A 9,724-nucleotide genomic window follows, 5' to 3' on the forward strand; every position below is an offset into this window, starting at 1 on the left:
CTGTGACACAGTGTTACTTAAAGGGACGGTGCCTCAATCCACTTGGAAATTGAGCTGAGCAGAGTGAGTCACAGTTCCAGTTGGACTTGAGCCACCTGGTTTCTTTCATCTTGAAGGTGAGGTCTCTCTTTGCTGTGGGAGATCTCCCTCTACCTTTGCACCCCCTGTCCTGGCTCTACCCCAGCACTCAGCAAATATACAGTGGGGCAAACAAGAACTCTGTCTGGGGTTGCTGTAGATTTTAGCCTGTAACAACAGCCTGAGTGGCCATCAAAGGTTTAATGTAGGGACAGGCATGGAGCCCAGGTGTTAAGACACCCACATCCCGCATTGGAGTGCCTGGGTTGGATACCCAGCCCCAGCTCCTGACTCCAGCTTCCTGCTATTGCAGACTCTGGGAGACAGCGGTGATGGCTCAGATGATTGGACTCCTGCCACCCACATGGGAGACCTGGATTGCACTGTAGAATTTCAGCTCTAGCTGAGCCCTGGCTGTTGCAGGCCTATGAGGGGAAAACCAGCAGTTGGCAGCACTCTTTCTGTTTCTGTCTCTCTACCTCTGTTTCTCTGCCTCTCAAATAACAGAAGAAAGGTCAAGTGTAAGCCAAGTCCAATCTTCGGCCTTGACAAAGGCACTCAGGCTGCAAAAGACCAGCGAGGCCACCTCACTGAGGGTGGGTGTCTCCTCGGCTCCTGCTGCTCTCTGATACAATGTGTGGGGCTGGCGCTGTGGAATAGCAGGTAAAGCCTCCATCTCCAGTACCAGCATCCCATATGGGTGCTGGTTTGAGTCCCAGCTGCTCCACTTCCGATCCTGCTCTCTGCTTTGGCCTGGGAAAGCAGTGGAAGATGGCCCAAGTTCTTGGGCCCCTGCACCCGTGTGAGAGACCTGGATGAAGCTCCTGGCCCCTGGCTTCGGATCAGCCCAGTTCCGGCCATTGTGGCCATTTGGGGAGTGAACCAGTAGCTGGAAGCTGGAAACTAACACACACTCTCTCTCTCTCTCTCTCTCTCTCTCTTTCTCTTTCTCTCCATCTGTAACTCTGCCTCTCAAATAAATAAATAAATACAACTTTAAAAAAATACCATGTGTGTCATTTATCCTGATTGTTTTTGTTTGTCCTGGTTATTTGAGTGTAACAATGAGTTACTGACACCCACCCTTTCCTAGCTGGAAACACAGATTCCTGGAGGATACCACTGAGCATGCTGGGAGTACCTTCACAATCACCCCCGGAAAATCAGAGACAGCTTCTTGCATCTTCTCAGCAAACATCACAAAGACAGAGGACGTGGGGTAGGAAGTTTAATTAAGATCTGTCTCTACCTCCTAGTCTCTCAGCAGTGTTCTTTGTTTATTCAGCTCCAGAGCGGCTAGGAGTGTAAACATACTTACCTTACTGGAAAGGGCTTTGAAAATTCAATTGTTTGCTGTAATAGGATTTGCTCTTCCTGAAGTTTATAACATACCATTTCAACTTCTAGGTTTTTTGTAAATTTTTTTTGCAATTTATACTTAATATTGTGAATAGATAACATTCTCACATGTTCAAATGTTACAAAAAAAAAAAAAAACCACTAGTCTTTCTAGAACTGTTTCCTTTCCTTTCCCAGTTCTTATCCCCAACAGGGACTCATGATTTTTAGTTTCATTTTAAAAAGGCTTACCTATTTATTTATTTTAAAGGCAGAGTGGCAGAGAGAGGGAGAGAGGGAGAGGGAGAGAGAGATGGAGAGAGAGAGAGATTTCCCATCTGCTGGTTCACTCCTCAAATGGCTGCAGCACTCGGGACTGAGCCAGGCTGAAGCCAGACAGCCAGGAACTCTACCTGGGTCCCGCATGTGGGTGGCAGGTACTCAAGCACTTGAGCCACCACCTGCTGCCTCCCAACATGCATTAGCGGGAAGCTCCATGGGAAGTCGAGTAGCTGGACCTGAACCAGGACTCTGATGTGGGGTGCAGGTGTCCCCAGAAGTGGCTTTATCTGCTGTACCTCAACACCAGTCCCCTGCAGGAAAGGTTAATTCATGTTCAAGCCAATACATGCAAACATTATTTACCCCTTCTCTTCTACACAAACAATAGCACACCATGCTGCATGCTCTGCACCTTGAATTTTTTTTTTTTTTGCTTCATCTGAAAGGGAATGTATTGGGCCATGGCACTGCAAAGTCCAGAGCTGACAGCACCACAGGATCCAGGATCTAAGGCAGTTATGTCCAAACTCAGTTTCTTTCCTCCTGCCTGCACGCTTCTCTGTGGGGGCCTCATTCTCAGACTGGCTCCCCACTCCCCACACCAGATGCCCCCTCGCAATCCCCAGTTTAGGATGACAGTCTGGCAAACCCAGAGAAGGCACACCTGCTACTACATTCCCAGTAAATTCTAGTACAAGTCCTGGGGAAGGTTCTCATTGGACCAGCTGGTATCACAAGCTGCTCCTGAACCAATCACCGGGGCCAAGCCAGTGGGGTATTTTCATTGGCCCAGCTCAAGTCACATGACCAGATCGGGAGTCCTAGGCTTCAGCAGCCTCTCAGCCTGGTGTGAGTCTCACAGGCCAAGAACTGGGAAGGACAGCTCCCTAAAGCGATGCCAAGGAGGTGTGGGCAGGCCAAACCCATGGAGGTCCATGGTGCAAGGCACTGTTTGCATGGTGCTCATTATTCTTGGTGCTTTCCTCCCTGGACGCTGTTGTTTTGTGCCGAACTGACATGTGGCTGAGGCACATGTGGCCCCTGGGACTGGGTCAGGGTGGGGAGGGTGGTTCCACCTATGTTCTCACAGATGGTGTGTGTGTGTGTGTGTGTGATGCAATCACAGGGCACCCTGACAGCCAACGTTGTTTCTGGTTCCCCTGTGACACAGCTTTTGTGGTTGCCCCAAATCCTGTTTCAAGCCCTCCAACCAAGCCTGAGGCCAAACCTCCAGCCACTTTCCTCACCTAACTCTCACCAGGCCAGTACTTCCCCTGCCCTCAACCTCCCCAGCAGAGACAACTGGGGGCAGCCCTGATGCCACACATCCCACCTGCAGCATTCTAGCCAGCCAGTCCCCAGCTGTGGCCCTGCCCTGCCCGGCCTTTGCCACGGGAACTCCCAGACAGGCTCCGGCTTGGCCCTTCCCTCACTCCTTTCTGCCTCTGACCAAACCTGCTGCTCCTCCGTGTGGCCCGGGGTGGGGGGTGTAGTGTGCCCCTTTGTCTTGAGAAATGCACGTAAGTGATTCTCCTGTCCACAACACTGACTTCTGCGATCACTCAGTCAGCCCCAGAACTGAAAATCCCCAGAACAATGGGGACTGCCGGCACTGTGAGCCAGGAGGCTGCTTCATGGTGGAGGGGGCCCCTGGCCCACTCCTGGCTACGGCTATGGGGAGCCCCAGCGCTGTTGGCACACTGGCTTCCTGGCTGCTGCTCCTTTGTATGCACCTGCTGTTGGCTGCCCTGGACTTGCAACCTCAGCAGCTGCAGGACCCTGCAGGGGTCTCCTCTGGCTTATCAGTGCCATTATGTCGACAAGGGCCCTAAGTCCCCAGCCAGCACCCTACCAGAACAGTCCAGTCACTGCAGGCTGGGTCTGTGCATCTAGTCTTCCTGGGAGGAGGGGGGTTTAAGGTAATCGGCTGAGGGGCGAGTTTCCAAGGGGAAGGCGCAGGGCTTCCTCCAACAGAGGAGTTTGAGTTCCACCTGTCTAGCCAAGGAGTCAACGGCTGCTCATGTGACTTCCCTCTCTTGGGGTCCTGTAAGTGATCAGCCTAATCTGGCTCTCCTCTTGGGGGGTGTCCCTGTCAAAGACCCGGGCTCTGGTCTCCAGCATGCTGCAGGGATCAATGGATAGCATGGGGAGGGGATGCTCCCTCTCATGACCGCCACACACAGCAGAGGCTGGAACATGGCTTTAAGGGACATCCCTGGAGGCCCGAGCCTTTCTGCTGGGTGAACAAGGGAGCGGGGAGGAGTGCTCCATTCCACTCTGCTGTGACACCTGAGGGAGTCTCACTGCTCATAGGAGAGTTTGGACAACCTGGCCAGGGTGCGTGGGTGTTCCAGACAGCTGCTCCTGTCAACATGCTATGAACCGCTGCCTCTCAACATGCTAAGAGCTTCCTCAAAATTGTTAAAGCCATTGCTTCGGACTGAGAGCCTGTGCTAGGCCCCAACGGACCAGACCAAATCAAAATGGAGTCACTCATGCTCAATACCACATCATCAAACTTTAAGGAAACAGATGAATCCCTCAGGTTTTTCCTGAAAACAGGAGGTTCCAGCCTACCTGAGTCACTGCAATAAGTCCCCTCTGCTTTACCCTAAAGGGACCCGAGGTTCACCAATCCGCTTTTTCTCCATTGTTCTGTTTCCTGGTTCGTGCTTACAGAGCTCAATGCTCGACTCTCCTCCTGTTTCCTAGAATGGATGACATCCTGGTTCATGAGCCAATTAGATCTAAAACTAAATTCATCACTATTTTTTTTTTACACAACCAAATGTTGTAGAATCAGAATGTGTCACCACTGCCCTCTTGGAAGGAGAGCCCAGACCCTCTGAGGGTGACCAGGACAACTGGGAAAGGAGGCCACTGCTCACAGCCCAGGCCCTCTGGAGACCCCAGACGCCTCTCAGATAAACACCAAAGGGAAATGGCAGGGACAGAGAAAAAGAAAAAGGGAAAACCTGAGCCCCTAGGAACACAAGCTGCTCTCAAGATTTTGTTTAAGGGGAGGGAAGTGGGATGGGGAGGAGAGGTTAGGTGGAGGCACAGTGGGGGGAGGAAAATGAAGCCTTCCACTGCAGGAGGCGGGAAGCAGAGGAGCCTGCGAGAGGAGCAGAGACACAACCCCAGATCCAGGGGAGAAAGTGAGAAGTAAGTGAGAAGTAATTAAATTATGCCTAGAGATACAGCAGGGTACTTAAAAAACTTTCTAGATAATGGAATTGGGGGGGGGGCGTGTTATGGCACAGCAGGTTAAGCTGCTACTCGAGACACCTGCATCTCATATCAGAGACTCAGAGTTCTGGCTCTTCCACTTCCAATTCAGCTCCCTGCTAATGCATCCTGGGAGGTGATGGGTGATGGCCCAACATCTGCTCAGCTTATTGGGACACTTATTCTGTCTTATGAAATGAAGTGTTGCTTCTTTTTTGTTAAAAAAATTTTTTATGCAAAAGTTAAAACAGGCATTTCCATCCACTGGGTTCGTTCTTCAGATGCCTGCAACAGCCAGTGCTGGGTGTGCTAAGCCAAAGCCAAGGGACCCAGAACTCAATTTAGCTCTCTTGTGTTGGTGTTAAGGCCTCAAGTACTGGAGCCATCACCTGCTGCATCCCAGGTGTGCACTGGCCAGAAGCAGAGCCCGGACTCAAACCCAGGCACTAGGGTATGGAATGTGGGCATTGTCACCATTGTGTCAGATGCCAGCCCCCATTGCTTGATTCTTCAACCTCAAAATAGAGCCCACCACAATCTTCAGATTGGGGGCCAGCGCTGTGGCGTATTGGGAAAAGCTGCTGCCTGTGATGCTGACATACCATATGGGCTCCAGATCAAGTCCCAGCTGCTCCTCTTCTGATCCAGCTCCCTGCTGATGTGCCTGGGAAAGCAGCGGAAGATGGCCCAAATGTTTGGACCCCTGCCATTCATGTGGGAGACCCAGTCCTGGTACCCACTCGCTTATGTTGTTGGAGAATTCAAGGTACCTCACATAAATGGAATCACACGTACTTGTTCTTTTGTGACTGCTTGTTTCATTTAGCATAATGTCTCCAAGGTTTATATATGCTGTGGCCTGTATTCAATTTCCCTTCCTTTTCAAGGCTGCATAATATTGCATTGCACTATGTGCCACATTCCATTTATCCATTCATGGGTATCGATGCATGCTTGGCTGTTTCCACCTTTTGACTGTTGTGGACAATGCTGGTATGGACTTGGGGTACAGATATTGTTCTCCACACAGCAGCCAGAAAGAGCTTTCTATAAAATGGAGAATTATTCAAATTATTTCTCTTCTGAATACTTTCTGTGGTAAATTAAAACCAAAACAAGACACTTTTAAGTGACTTCCAGATAGCTAAAGTGAAGAGGACTGCCAGTTTGAAGTGTTGACAGGATGTAGAAATAGAATTCAATGTTGGTGGGAGTGTGACATGGTTAAACAACTACTTTGAAGGGTAGGCATTCAGCCTAGCAGTTGAGATGTCCGTGTCCCACACTGGAGTACCTGGGTTCCATTCCTGGCTGTGGCTATTGACTTCTGCTCCCTGCTAATGCAGGCCCTGGGAGGCGGTTGTGATGGCTCAAGTCATTGGGTTCCTGCCACCCACCTGGGAGACTGGACCCCGTTCCCAGCTCCCAGCCTTGTACCAGTCCAGCCCCTGATGCAGATACATTAGGGAATGAATTGGCGGATAGGATCTCTGTCTCTCTGCCTTTCAAATAAATAAATAATAAATAGACTTAACTTAAGACCCAGAAATTCCATTCCTAGATATTTACCAAGGAAAAAGTCAATGCACTTATTTACAAAAAGACTTTTGGCAGTTTTATTTATAAAAGCCAAAGGGAAACAATTCAAATGCTCATCAATAGATGAATAAATTGTATTGTGTTCATAACTGCATCCTACTGTTGAAAATACTTCTAATTTAAGCTTGACTATCATGCAAACATAAAAATGTCTCAGATTTTATTTAGCTTGTAAATTAATGAAAGATTCAGAAAGATTAGCTGATTCATAGGAAAATTCAAAGTCCTACAGGATGACGAATAATGAAATAACTTTGCAAACAGATGCAAAAACTAGCAGAACTGCCCAAATCCAAATTCAGATTCCGCTGAACGCAATCTACCTTTTGTAGACAAGAGCAGATTTTCTTAAAACGTAGAGTTGTTCTGTGGCTCAGAGGCAGTGAAAGGCTTTGGACAGCCCCCACTCAGTCACACATTTCACTATGTTAACGAATGCCTAATAAGAGCCTCTTAAGAAGAAAGAAGGTTTAGCTGGGCTCACAGTTTTGGAGGCCAACAGTCCAAGCCTGGGCAGCCCCATCAGTCTGGCATCTGATGAGGGTGAAGGGAGGAAGGAAGGTGTCCATCCTCCATGGGGCCTCACCTTATAAAGCCACCATGATTCAGTCCCAGGCTCCACCCCAGTGACTGAACACCGTCTAATCACTTGCCAAGTGCACCCACCCCTCCCTCCTTCAGAAGCCACAACTGGATTAAGTTCCCTCCTTAATCCATTAGCACAAGATTCTGGGGGTCAAGTTCTTCACACACGGTCTTTGGGGAGGACCTAACTTATTATCTAAACCATAACAAATCAAGACATCCCAGAAGGGTATGCTAGACATCTTGAGTTCAGCTGAATACCCTGCAACCTTTTGAAAACCACTTCAACATGTTTCACAGTTTTTATCTGTATTATCCAGCAACAGGGGAGAATAAGCTACAATACATATGGTAAGGATGAGGTCACAGGTACTGTGCTGAGCAAGAAACTGCAGACAAAACAGTATCCACTGTGTGACACCAGGTTACCCCTAAGGCAGAGAGTGGGATGCTCCAGGAGAGATTCTTAGGGGGTGCTGGAAATCATTCATACTTATAGACAGACAGACACACGATTGGTGCATAAACCTCTCAATACACCACGCTCACTCCTACAAAATCCTTCCTGCAGGGTGAAGTCCAAAGTCAGATCTGGTCCCTGTGGCCTCTAGGTCAATTCTCCCCACACCCCATCTTCCTGATGGTTTCTCAGTTACCTTATCATCTTCCCAGTTTCCTGGCCTTTGAGTCCACACCATACCCCTCCCTCATCTCTCAAGGCTCACGACACCCTCTCTGGAGCCTGAAAACCTTGCTTATGTGTCCCCCTCCCCCACGTGCTCCCATAGCTGGCGTTCTCATGGTTTCACTGTCACTATGAAAGTGCCTTCCCCCACCAGACTGTGGACTCCACCAGGTAGTTCCCAGAGCCCGGCACAATGGACTGCAATAAAGAAGGCAATGAAGTTGAAGAACAGAGAGGACAAAAACTAACAGGAAATGAAGGCAGAGTGTGGGGCCAGTGCTGTGGCACAGTGGGTTAAAGCCCCTGCCTGCAGTGCTGGCATCCCATATGGGTGCTGGTTCAAGTCCTGGCTGCTCCACTTTCAGTCCAGCTCTCTACTATGGCATGGGAAAGCAATGGAAGATGGCCCAAGTGCTTGGGCACCTGCACCCACGTGGGAGACCTGGAAAATACTGCTGGTTCCTGGCTTTGGATCAGTACAGCTCTGGCCATTGTGGCCATCTGGGGAGTGAACCAGCAGATGGAAGACCTCTCTCTCTGGCTGTACCTCTCTCTGTAACTCTTTCAAACAAATCTTTAAAAAAAAATGAAGGCAGAGAAGTGACACACACAGAGATTTTACCATTTGCTGGTTTATTCCTCAAACGGCCAAAATAACTGAGCCTGACCCGGGTGGAAGCCAGGAGCCTCCAGCTGTACTGGTGGGCGGCAGGGGCCCAAGCACTGGGCCATCTTCTGCTGCCTTGTTAGACTTTATTACCAGGGAGCTAGATCCAAAGTGGAGCAGCCAGGACTCCAATCAGCACTCGGTTCTGGGATGCTGGCATCCACAAGCAGTGGCTTAACCCATTTACAGACATTTCCCAGGCTGTATGTAGCTATCTGCTACTTCGTATCCTCTGGCCTATGTTGTCCCACTCTCCCCCCAACCACTGTTTAGTTTTCTTCTAAAAAGATTCTGCGTGTAAGTGAGCTCATGCAATATTTTTTCTTTCTGACTTCTTTCACATAGCCTAATGTCTTGCTAATGCCAGGATCCCAGGTTTTTTTTAGGGCTGCATAGTATTCCACTGTGTTCACATACCAAGTCTCTCAGCGCTGCAATGGACACGGGAGCAAAGCATCTTGACTAGCAGGGACCTGCCCAGAAGAGGAACTGCTGGCTCATAAGGCAGTTCTATTTTAGATTTCTCTGGACAACTTCCTTCTGTTTCTCATATTGGCTGTGACCATCAACGAGGCGTGGGAGGGAGGGAAAACGGAAGAAAGTACGATCCGGCCCGCTTTCCCGTGTGGCGACAGTCCGCTGGGACGCAGGCGTGGTTTCCCTCTCGGGTACTGCACCTGTCCCGGGAGGCCCCTGAGTCTGCGACCCCTTTTCCCGGCCAATGACAACTGGTAGTTGCTCGTGCACAGGAATCCGGGTGGGACAGAGGCCAGCCGAAGCCTCAGGGAGAGGCTGGTGGGAAGCGGCAAGTCTCAGTTCCCTTCAAACTCCAGGGTTTCCCAGCCTTCCCATCGTCGGTCTCCCGCCGCCAGTTTCACGCGAAGCCTTCACCGACACTTAACACGCCAAAACAAAGACCCGCCCATTGCCGGAAGTCAGGAGGTTAATCATGGTCACCTGACCCTCCCATCCCGGCTCTGATTGGGTTTTGGGAGTACATGCATCTCCCAGCGCTCACGGCGACCCCGCCTATCAACCCGAGGGGGCGGGGAACAAATGCCAAGGTACGACGGTATTGGTCGGCATCCTCAAGACGCAGCCAATCGGAGTCTGCAGCCTTCCTGCGCGAAGTGAGCGGGCGCCCGCGCCGGACCCGAGGTGGCGGCGCGCGGAGTTTGGATCGCGGTTCGGCCGGCTCTGAACCCGCTGGAGAGGTGAGTGCGGCGCGCGAAGCTACGGGCGGGCCGCGATTTGGTTCAGCT

Source organism: Lepus europaeus, chromosome 23, assembly GCF_033115175.1.
Source record: "Lepus europaeus isolate LE1 chromosome 23, mLepTim1.pri, whole genome shotgun sequence".
Lineage (NCBI taxonomy): Eukaryota > Metazoa > Chordata > Mammalia > Lagomorpha > Leporidae > Lepus > Lepus europaeus.